The sequence below is a fragment of the Trichechus manatus genome, unplaced genomic scaffold (assembly GCF_000243295.1).
Source record: "Trichechus manatus latirostris isolate Lorelei unplaced genomic scaffold, TriManLat1.0 scaffold00015, whole genome shotgun sequence".
In the NCBI taxonomy this organism is placed as follows: Eukaryota; Metazoa; Chordata; class Mammalia; order Sirenia; family Trichechidae; genus Trichechus; species Trichechus manatus.
In genome coordinates, this window is record NW_004443951.1 from 27,662,574 (window position 1) to 27,674,427 (window position 11,854).

An 11,854-nucleotide genomic window follows, 5' to 3' on the forward strand; every position below is an offset into this window, starting at 1 on the left:
CTGGTCTCCTATACCACAGATTTAGCAGTTGTGAATTCTTTACTTTGATTAATCTTTCAGTTTATTGGGTTAGGTTTCAAGTAGATTCTTCTGGAAAGTTATATGAAAGCCATATTTCTTGAGTTCTTGTATTTTTTTTTTAATAGACAACAAAGTTTATTAGTGGTTACCAGGGGCTGGAGGGAGGGGAAAAGGGGGGCTAATAGTGATGGAATATCACATAGATTAAGGGTAGGGTTGCACAGCTGATTATTCTAATTCCTGTCAATAAGTTGTACACCTGTAAAAAGTTGAACTGGCAAAACTTGTGTGATAGATATATTAAAAAAAAAAAAAAAAGGAGGACATATTACCATGAAAAAGGAGTAAAAAATGCTGGGAGGTCAAACGAACCAAAGTCTAACACAGTCTGCTCTCCAAGGTAGACATGCTCGTGATGACATAGCTGGGAGTAAGTCCTAAAGGTTTCCCCACACTTGCTACATTCGTAGGGTTTCTCTCCACTGTGGATTCTCTCATGCCAACTTAATTTTGATTTAACAGTGAAAGCTTTTCCATAGTCATTACACTCAAAGTGTTTCTCCCCAGAGTGGATTCACTGATGTTTAACCAACTCAGAATTACTTGGGAAGCCATTTCTACACTTTTTACAGTGATAGGGTCTGTCTGCACTGTGGATTCTCTGATGCCTGATCAGACTTGCATTATTATTAAAGGAGCTCCCACACTCCTCACACTGATAAGGTTTCTCTCCAGTCTGGATTCTCTGGTAGCGAATTAATGAAGAACTCTCATTAAAGGATTTCCCAAACTCCTCACATGGATAGGGTTTCTCCCCAGTGTGAACTCTCTGGTGTCTAACATAATAAAAAAAAGAGCTGAAGCATCTCCCACACTCATCGCATCTGAAGGGTTTCCCTGCACAGTGGATTCTCTCAAACTTTCTTCTAGTACTCTTCACTGTGGGGATTTCCTGATGCTCCACCACTTCACATGTTTCTGGAAAGTCACTTCCCTGAGGAACAGTCTTCTGTAGCCCACATGATATCATGTCTCTTTCTCCAGAGATTCTCTGTGTTGATGTGGACTCATTGCCAATGTTGGTCTCAGCACATTTATGGATGCTTTGGTCCTCTCTGCAGGTGGATCATCCTGTGTTTCCAGACACCAAGGCAAATCCCCTCCCTCCAGAAGTGAGATCAGAGAAGATTGAGGAACTGGATATCCTGCTGCCAGGCTTTCAGGGTCATAGCTGCTGCCATCTGGGCTCCCTTTTAGGAAAGGACAGGGGCTCTGCTGGCGCTGCACTCTGGAAATACGTCGCCACTCATTGCACCTCACTGGGCCTTCGGTTCCTCTTCTCTAGGAAGCTGGAACGGGTCGCTGATTCTCCTGATTTTGCTGGGCTGACCACCTACGAGGAGGAAGCAGTCTCGTCTTCAACTCTCTCTCTTGGTGCTTCCTAATCTGGAGCCTATGGTGGACCACTGTTCAACCTTCCATGGGAATGAGAAAGCAAAAGGCCAACCTGGATTCATTCTAGCACTTGGAGATTCTCTTATCTGACTGTACTCAAACTGGCTCTGCTCTGCTGAATGGACAGGGTCATATTTCATTATAAATGGATCATGGTAACTGCAGTGTGGATCATGGATTTAAGTGGGCAAGAGCACAGTTAACAAAAAGAACCATTTGCCATCCAGTCACTTCCAACTCACAGCAACCCCATATGTGTCAGAGCAGAACAGTGCTCTTTAGAGTTTTCAATGGTTGATTTTTGGAAATTAAATGCCAGGTCTTTCTTCCAAGGCACCTCTGCATAGACTTGAATTTACAACCTCTTGGTTAACAGACAAACACTTGAATCATTTGCACCACCCAGGGACTTTGATAAAAATATGTTGTTGTTTTAGCTGCCTTCGATTCAGCTCTGACTCATGGCAACCTTATGTGCAACAAAACGAAATATTCCCCAGTTGTCCTGTATCATCCTCACAATCGCCAGTACTAGAGTCCACTACTGAGGCTTACTGCGCCAATTCATCATTGGCCTTCTACTTCACCAAACGTCATGTCCTCCTCCAGTAATTAATCCCTACTGATGATGTTTCCAAAGCAAGCAAATAGGACAATGTTTTGTTGTGAGCCATAAGTTTTTTTTTTTTTTAATTGTGGTTTAGGTGAAAGTTTACAGCTCAAGTTAGTTTCTCATACAAAAATTTATACACATATTGTTATGTGACATTAGTTGCAATCCCTACAATGTGACAGCACACTCCCCCTTTCCACCCCAGGTTTCTTGTGTCCGTTCAACCAGTTCCTGTCCCATCTTGTCTTCTCATCCTGCCTCTGAACAGGAGCCGCCCATTTGGTCTCATGTATCTGATTGGAATTCTTGCATATTTGAAGATGTATTTCTTTTGCCTTTAGCAATACTGGCAGCTTTGCTGCATATGGAACTATTGAGTAAAATTGTTTCCTTCAAACTAGTTTTTTTTTTTTTAACCCTGAATCAACTGCTTGATGTTTGTAGGAAAGACAGATGAGCTCTAGGTTGAGAGTCAAAACACTTGGTCTAGTCCTTGCTCAGCATAGTCTATTGAATTACTAGCCTCAGTTCATCTCTTTATCCCTCTCTTACCATGTTACTTATTTCCCAGCCCCTTGACATTGGACTTCACCATATGACTTACTTTGTCCAATGGATGTGATATAAGCTAGCAGATGTGATATAAGCAAGTTTTAGATGTGTGGCTGGGCTTGCCCTCTTGTGTTTCTGCCAATTCCATGAGAAGATGATGACCTGTCTGGCCCACTGGTCTCAGAAGAATGAGAGACTCATGGAGCACAACTGAACCAAACCCATGGTCTGGAGCCAAGCCAGCTGAGCCCAACCAAGATAAACAAATCCATAGCTGCTAATCCACAGACATGTTAAAATATTGTTGTTTTAAGCCACCAGGTTTGGATTCATTTGTTACATAGTGATATTTTGATAACAGATGATTGATACTTCCTCCTACTTTTGTTATAAATTGAGTTGTGTCCCCCTAAAATGTGTTGGAATCCTAGCCCCTATACTTGTGAATATAATGTAATGTGATGTGATGTGATCAGGGCTCTGAACCAGTTCTTCCTGGTTCAGTCATGGCTGAGGAAGCAAAACTGGAACAGATCCAAATTTTAAAAATTTGGGTGAACCAGAATGATAACTGTAATGGGAAAAATTGAATCAAAGCCCTGCTAGAAACCTAATCTCCCTTTTATAAAACAAGGGCAGCGTACCTGTTACATAGCAACCAAATCTCTTGCCCGTTGGATTTTGAGCAGTGTGGGAAACAGTGGTGCCTCACTCAAAGATGGCAGCTGACCATGCTGCTTTGAATGTGTGTCACTCTCCACAGTCCTGTCAATAATCCAATCTCATGCATCAGGCTCCTGAAAGGGCTCACTCAGCCTCTTTCATGTATCCCATTCCAGAGCTTCAACCTGTAATTTTTCCTGTTCTGGATTACTCAAACTGTAAAAACTCAGGTGTGTTCTGGTTTTGCTTCTTCATCCATGACCCAACCGGTTCAAACCAGTTTGAAGCCCTGGGTGCTATGTGATGTAATATAATCACTTTCCATAATGGAATCTAATGTAAAGTAATCAATCAGTTGAGGTCACAGCAGGGGATGGTGGGTCCTAAAATAATTACTTCTTTGTTATATAAAGATCAGCATAGACACAGAGCAAGCAAGCACACATGGGGAAAGACAGATGCATGTGAGAACTGCCAAGGAACCAAGGAACACCCGTGACTACCGACAAGGAAGAAATTGACACAGTCAAGGCCCAGATTTGCTTTTAGCCTCCAGAACTGTGAGGAAATAAATGGCTGTTCTTAAAGCCAAGCACTGTGGTATTTGTTATAGCAGCACTAGCTGACTAAGACAACTCTCTGGCTATGTGCTCTTGTACAACTCATGCCCCTTATCTGGGTCTCAGTTTCTTTAAATGCAACATGAAGCAGTTGATCACTGGGTGATTTCTAGGGTCCCTTCTAATACTAAGATTCTGGATTCCAATTCAAGGTTTGGTGATGATAGGGGAGAAGAGTGTTTCAGAAGAAAAGCCCAGCCAAGAGATGTGAAGAAGGCAGTATAAGGAAGGGAAGGGGGGAAGGCGGCAGGTTTGTTCTGCTAGAGCAGTTGATCTGAGTGGGGGTAGGTTGCAGAGGAGTTGATGGAGGAGTATTAATTGTTCACTTGTTCCCTTCCCATCTGCTTCTTAACTTCTTGCAGACTGACTTCTGACTTCACCATGCTGCCGTAACTGCCTTCTCGATGGACTTCTAATCACCAAATCCTCACTTTAGCCCTCAATCTCCTCAGATTTGATGTCTCCTTCAAACTCTCTTCCTTGTCTTGCATGGCCACACTCTCCCCTGGATCTTTCCCTCTCCATCTGCCCTTTTTTTTTTTTTTTTTTCCCTGACTTCTTCACTGTTACTACTCTGAATATGTGCCCCAAGGTTCTTTCCTCAGCTCCTTCTTCTCAACTTAGTAACGGGTCTGCATTTCAGGGATATTTATTCCAGGGAAGGAAATTGGAGTTCTCATAGGTCAGGGTTCCAGGCAAAGCAGGGAAAGGGCACTAGAAGCAAGCACTAGCTTAATACTGCCAAAAAGAAAATGCTCTTTTTGCTATTGTTTTAGATAACACAAAGCCTTAGGAAGAGCTCTGAACAAACACTAGGAGCCTCCGTGTCTGATTCAAAGAACTAATGGATTTCCTATTTCCAGTCCACTCATCCACTCCAGCACAATTATTATTACATTGTATTGTCTGTGCTTGTGGTTACAATAGATGTTCTGAGCAGGTTGGCCAAAGCCTTCAGATCATCTTAAAACAAATACATGATAGCCTGCATTCCTCTTCTTTTCAGCAGAGAATGGTCTTCAAAATGCTCCTTTTACTGGAGTCTTATTTTCTCCCTTCCTCTCAGCCACTTGTCCCCTCTCACTGCTGGCATTTCCCATTATCTTGTGGTGCCAAATTCTTAGCACATCCTGGACACCAGCCTATGGCTGGAAGGATGCTCCATTGTTCGTCTTGCAAATAGCCTTTGCTTTTGCTTGATGAATGCACTTGCTGTTCTTCTTATGAGCCTCATCTTTCTGGGTATGAATTCATCCCAGGCCCAAGTCTTTACAAACATGTGGTCGCCCTACAGATACTCAGTCATATCCCCTCCTCCCAATAAGACGTTGGCCCCTCATAATTAAACCTTATGACAAGATATACAGAATTTATAGTAGCTGCTACATTCCCTTACAGAAATGGTGAAGGTCTTTAAGCTGATATAAGACTGGAGGCAGCAGGTTCAAGGAGAAAGAGGATGAGGATGAACTTGGAACCAGACACATCTGGGTTCAAATTCTGACTCTATCATTTGCTGGTCCTGGGCAAAATTCTCCCAACCCTCTGATCACACTTCTCTATAACAATGCCCCGTGTCTGACACTTGATTGGCTTTCAGTAAACCATAGCTCACCCACCATAGGACCTAATCCTATCTTCTTTTATTATTGTTGTTGTTGGGTGCCTGGAGTGGATGCCAATTCATAGCGGTCCCATGTGACAGAGTAGAATTACCCCATAGGGTTTCCTAGGCTGTAATCTTTACAGGAGCAGATTGCCAGGTCTTTTCTCCTGCAAACCACTGGTGGGTTCAAACTACAGACCTTTCAGTTTGCAGTCAAGGGCTTGACCATTGCACCACTGTAGTCCACCTGCTGTAGGAGCTAATCCAACCTCTTTTTAGCATTTCTATTTGTCCTATTTTGGTATAACTATTTGCTTATTTTCCTGGACCTCTCACAAGACCGAGAGCTTCCTGAGGGCAGAGATGATGATGTACTTGTATTCTGAACTCCTAGCCCAGTGCCTAGTAAATGTAGCCTGATACAATGGAATATGGTAGAGTTCTTTGAAAACTTTGTGGGGTGTGTGTGTGTGTGTGTGTGTGTGTGTGTGTGTGTGTGTTCTTCAGCATCACTATGTATCTAACAGATCTCCTTGGTCTGTCTTCCATCCCTCATCCTCTCCTTATTCATTATTATAACTTCAGTCTTTTTCATTTTGACTTGAGTGATTTCCTAAAGCTGATTCCTCATTTCCCTGATGGAATTTTGTTATGATTTGTCATTTTTGTTTTGTTTTGGTTTTAATGTGACATTCATCTCTTGTAATGTTTTCATTTGTTTCACTTCTCTCCTAAAATGTACTAACTCATTTTTCTTCTCTCGTTTTTTAAATTTCACTGATAATTCATCTTTGAACCTTACTCACTTCTTTTAGCTTTAGTTCAATCTGTACTTAGTCATTCTGCGTCCGGTTCTTGGGTGATTTCTCTTATGAGGCAAGTTCTTCTCTCATCTTTTCTTATTTTTTTCATTTCTTCCTTTTGGAGGGAGGCACTTCTTGTATGCAGGTCCTATGTTGCTCCTTGCTGGTCAATCCTCATTTTGAATGGGACTGGCCATTTGTCAGCAGGGAAGGACAATAAGTAGGGTGGTCCTTAACTTGAATTTGGGTTCCTCATCTGAAACAACTTCAGAGTAAATACATCATTTCCTTTGCCAGGGTCAGGAGGTTGGTGTTGCTCTTGGCAAATCCATTAAGTCTCAGATTTCCTTCTTCCTCCTTCAGGTCTCTTGCCCAGGGGTGTCTTAGCCAGGGGACCAGGTGTGGAGAATGTCAATGGCTTGCCAGCCTGGAGTCTTTTCAGCTCATCTCCATTGCCATGTTGAGTTGGAGCACAGGGCCCCTTGTGGCTTGCCCACAAACTCACCTCTCCTTTCTCCATTCAAAAGGTAACTACTAGGGCTTTTGAGAACTATGACCCTTAGATTTCAAGTTTCTTGTCTAGTTAATGACAACTCCAGGAGTCCCTGGGTGGTGCAAACGGTGCGCTTGACTACTAACTGAAAGGTTGGTGGTTTGAACCCACCCAGAGGTGCCTCAGAAGACAGGCCTGGCTATCTGCTTCTGAAAGATCACAGCCTTGAAAACCCTATGGAGCAGTTCTACTCTGCACACATGAGGTCTCCATGAGTCAGACTAGACTCAGCAGCAACTAACCAGAACAACGATGATGACAACTCCATCCTAACAGTAGATTGGCCCAGAAGCCTCACAGTCATCCCTGGCTTCTCTTTTTCTCTCAGTCCCCACATCCAATTCACCAGCAAACCCTGCTGGCTTCACTCTGAGTATGTGTCCAGAACTGACACCTTCTCACCACCTGTACTCTCCACCCTACCTCACACCACCATCATTTCTCACCTGCATCATTGCAGTAACCCCCTCCCTGGAACCCTTGCTTCCACCCTCACTCCTGCCCTCTTCTCAACACAGCAACAAGGGGGGTCCTGTAAAAATGTTAGTCTAGTGCCCTCAGTGGCTCCCCATTCTGCCCAGTGTCAAATTCAAAGTTTACAGTGACCCTGGGGCCCTGCATGATCTGCCCCCTCCCCACAGTACCTCTGATACCATCCTCCATTGTTGTCTGCCTAGCTCCCTCGGCTCCAGTCACACTCACCTCCATGAATGTTCCACACCTGTTTCTGCCTCAGCAGCCTTTGCACTGGCTGTTCCTTCTGCCTGGAATGCTCTTCACCAGCAGCTGCCTGCCTAGCTTCCTCACTTCCTTCACAGCTTTCATCCAGTGTTAAGTTCTCAATAAAGCATGGCCTTTCCTCCCAGTTTAAAACTCTGGAACTTCTCCCACCCCACTGTACCCCAAACCACTCAACCCTTGATTCTACCTGTATCATGAAAGATTTTTTTTCCTTCCTATTTTTAATCCTTTTTTGCTATTTTTAGTGAGTTTTCATCTTAGGTCAAGCTAAAATTAATGTCACCCATATAGCTCAGGCCATCTCCCCCCAGCCCACTGCACCTCCCATCACAGGTCCTGTGCCTGCCTCATCCCTATGCCCAGTCTGGCTTGCATAGACTCTGCAGGCGAGGGCAGGGACCAGGTGTCATGGCTGAGGGTCCCAAGGTGGGAAGAGCAGGAACTTCAAAGCCAATAGAAGTCACCCATGGACACTAACACCCCCCAACATTGGCCCAAACACAGGGACACCCATTCCACTTAGCCAACTTTGTAGAGTTCTTTTTCCTCCACTCAACAGTGTGACCTACTGGTCTCATGAAAATACCTTTGCTCCCTGGCTCAGGATGAGAGATGGAGTTTCTCCACTGCCATCAAATCCATTTCCAAGTCTTTCTGGCCCTGGCTTTCAGTCTGCAGCAGGTGGAGCTAAGACTGCTGAGTGTTTGCCGGTCACCAGCTGGCAAAGACTCCCTTCCCTCATGGGCAGAATGAGGTTCTTCCTCCACCCCCACCATAACCTGGATCCCCCTCAGATCCCCACTTGAGCCTGTTAGGAGACTCACCTTGTGTCCAGCTGCTCAGCACCTCATTAAAGCTCTTGAGGCAGAATGGTGCCCAGGGCCTATTGGTTCCTGCATTTGTTCTCACTTGTGGCCTGGGCCATGTCTCCAGCTCTGTGTGAGGGGAACGATGGGGTGATGTGCCTGGGCCTCAGCCCCCAGAGTACATGAGAGAGAGAGAGAGAAATTAAGCAGTGGGCCTAATAGATTCATCACTGAAGCTCCCTCCTCATTCCCTGGTCAGCACATCCCAAACAGTCTCAGAATCCATCTACCTCTCCTGTCTCTGCAGTCACCGCCCAGGTCCAGGAATCATCCTTACTTGCTTGGGTCTGTACTGAGCACTTTCCCCCATTTGCTTCCTGCTTCCTCCTTGCCCCTGTAGTCCACATTATCTGCTCAGCATCCTGAGCATCTCCCTTTCCTGTGAGAACCTTCTAGACAGAGATGGCTTTACCCGAGGCTAAAGAAGCTTAAGCTTCAGGGTCCTATACTTGTCAGAGCCCCTTCTAAGGCCTTGGTTGGGGACTAAGCAGTGTGGTTAACAAGCATTGTCCATTCAAAGATTAATTAGGATGAATAACTGTAACAAAACATTGCTGTGCCCTGAAATCCTACCGTTCATACATAAAAGAAATTTGATAGAGGGCTTCCTAAATTTGACAACTACCTTGAATATTTGCATGATATAATCCATAATGAATTATAAAGTTGAAAGAAACATTTCCAAACTGTCAATAAACTGTTGCCATTGAATGGACTCTGACTCATGGTGAACCCCATGTGTATCAGAGTAGAACTGTGTCCCATAGGGTTTTCAATGGCTGATAGTTCAGATGTAGAGCACCAGGCCTTTCTTCTGAGGCACCCCCGGGTGGACAAGAATCTTCAGCCTTTCGGTTAGAAGCCAAGTGTGTTAACCCTTTGAACCATCCAGGGACTCCAAACAGTCAATAGTAGAAAACAAATTTGATCAGACTCTGTTAGAGGAAAGCCAGAATTAGCTTTCCATTTTTCCCATTGAAAATGGTATTACAAAATCATTGTCTTACGAAGAGATGAATTAAGGGGAAAAACCAAAAACCAAACCCATTGCCGTCAAGTCGATTCCAACTCAAAGTGACCCTATAGGACAGAGTAGAACTTCCCCATAGGGTTTCCAAGGAGCTGCTGGTGGACTGGAACTGCTGACCTTTTGGTTACCAGCTGAGCTCATAACCACTGGGTCACCAGGGCTCCAGAATTAAGGGAACACAACCCAAAAACTTCAGAAAGGGCCATGGAGGTTATCTTAGTTATCTAGTGCTGCTATAACAGAAATATCACAAGTGGATGGCATCAACAAACAGAAGTTTAATTCTCTCACAGTCTAGTAGGCTAGAAGTCCAAATTCAGGGTGCTAGCTCCAGGGGAAGGCTTTTTCTGTCTGTTGGTTCTGGGGGAAGGCTCTTGTCATCAATCTTCCGTTGGTCTAGGACCTTCTCAGACACAGGAACCTCGGGTCCAAAGGACTTGCTCTGTTCCCAGTGTTGCTTTCTTCGTGGTATGAGGGCCCCCCGTCTCTCTGCTCACTTCTCTCTTTTATACTTCAAAAAAAATTGACTTAAGACACAACCTAATCTTATAGATTGAGTCCTGCTTCATTAACATAACAGTTCTAATCCTGTCTCATTAACATCATAAAAGTAGGATTTACAACACATAGGAAAACCACATCAGATGACAAAATGGTGGACAATCAACAGTGCAGGGAATCATGGCCTAGCCAAGTTGACATGTATTTTGGGGGGACACAATTCAATCCATGACAGAGGTGTGTCAGGATGTTAAGTAATAAATACAGTACTGTATTTCATGATTTTGTGATGTTTTTGGTAATTGTCAGCTTTCTGAAATTTGTAATTTATTGTGATTTCTTTTTTTCATTCTAAATAAGTATTCATTTAGATAGTTAATTTTGATTCTTAATTCTAGGTTCTTTTCTTAAAGGGTATGCCCCAAATTGTCATAAGTTTCAGACCCAGGAAAACCTGGATCTGCTGCCTCTGAGGGCTTCCTACCTCACTTAGAATATAACTTAATCCCCTCACGCCCCCAAAGCCTCCCTGACCTGGCCCCATCCACATCTCTGACCCCATCTCCCATACCTCTCCAGACCACTCACCACACTGCAGACACAGGCCTTCTACCTGATACTTGATCATGCTGAGCACCTTGGCAAGTTTGCATTTGCTTTATCTCCTGCCTGGGCCTCTCCCCAAATTTTCTCTTCTTATCTTTTGGTGCTGAGCTCAAAGTCACTTCCTGTAAGAAGCCTCCAGGATAATCCTACCTAAAGTGGAGCCCCCATCACTTTTATTTTTGTTTTTACTTTTACACCCCTCTGCTTTGTTTACTTTACAATACGAATTTCTATCTATAATATTCCCGCTTCAGTGCCTGTCCCGCCCCCAGCAGCAGGGGCCATGTGAGCCCCAGGATAGTAGGAGCCCATTGTCTTGTCCATCACTGTGCCTTCAGCACTGACAACAATGCCAGGCACACAGTTAACACTGTGAGTGAATAGACTGTTGGTCGTAGTTTGACTTGGAGCCTTCTTTCTGGAAGGTATGGAGGCAAAATGCCTTGAGAGCCTTAAAATGTGCAAACTCCGTTAATCCCACTTGTAGAAATTAATCACAAAAGAATCATCAGAGAGGCAGACAGTAAGAGAGGTTAGCCTGGTAGTTAAGACCAAAAGCTTTATAATTAATCAGATTTGGTTTTTAGTCTTGATTCCACAAATTAAATAGCTGCTGTGTGACCCTGAGGAGAGTTCTAATGTTTCTGAGCCCTGGTTTTATTGTCTATAAAATGAGGATAATAACAGTACCTACAGAAGGAAGCTTGAGGCTCAAATAAGGTCATGCATGGAAAGTGCTTAGTGCAGAGCAATCAATGCTGGCTCTTACTGTAACTAATGGTTTTGTTATAGCCTTGTTTACAGTGAAGTAAAATCTGAAAGGACCTAAATATCCAGCCCAGGGGAACTGTCTAGATAAGTTATGCTACATCTTAGAGTAAAGTATCGTACAGTTATGAAAAGCCTGTTTTTAAAGAATACTTAATAATGCAAGTAAAAGCTCACAAAATGACATTAAGTGGAAAAAGCAAAGTACAAAACCAAATAAAGTTATGATCCTACTTTTATTGTATAAATATATATTTATTTGAGTGTGTAAATGCATATGTATCCTGCAAGGAAATGCAGAAAAAATCTTAATGAGGCCATCTGCTAATAATGGGATTATGGTAATTTTATTTCCCCTTTGTTTGTATCATAAGTATGCGTTAATTTTAAAGACAGTGGAGGGATAATGTTGTTTTTAAAGTGTACAGAGCATGTTTGGCTATCTTTTTTTTTTTT

At 43.5% G+C, this 11,854-nt stretch overlaps 1 pseudogene; it reads right to left on the reverse strand.

Moving 5' to 3' along the window:
• Window positions 1-349: 349 nt before the first annotated feature.
• On the reverse strand, window positions 350-8,552 carry LOC101347894 (zinc finger protein 19 pseudogene; annotated as a pseudogene).
• Between the last annotated feature and the right edge of the window lie 3,302 nt (window positions 8,553-11,854).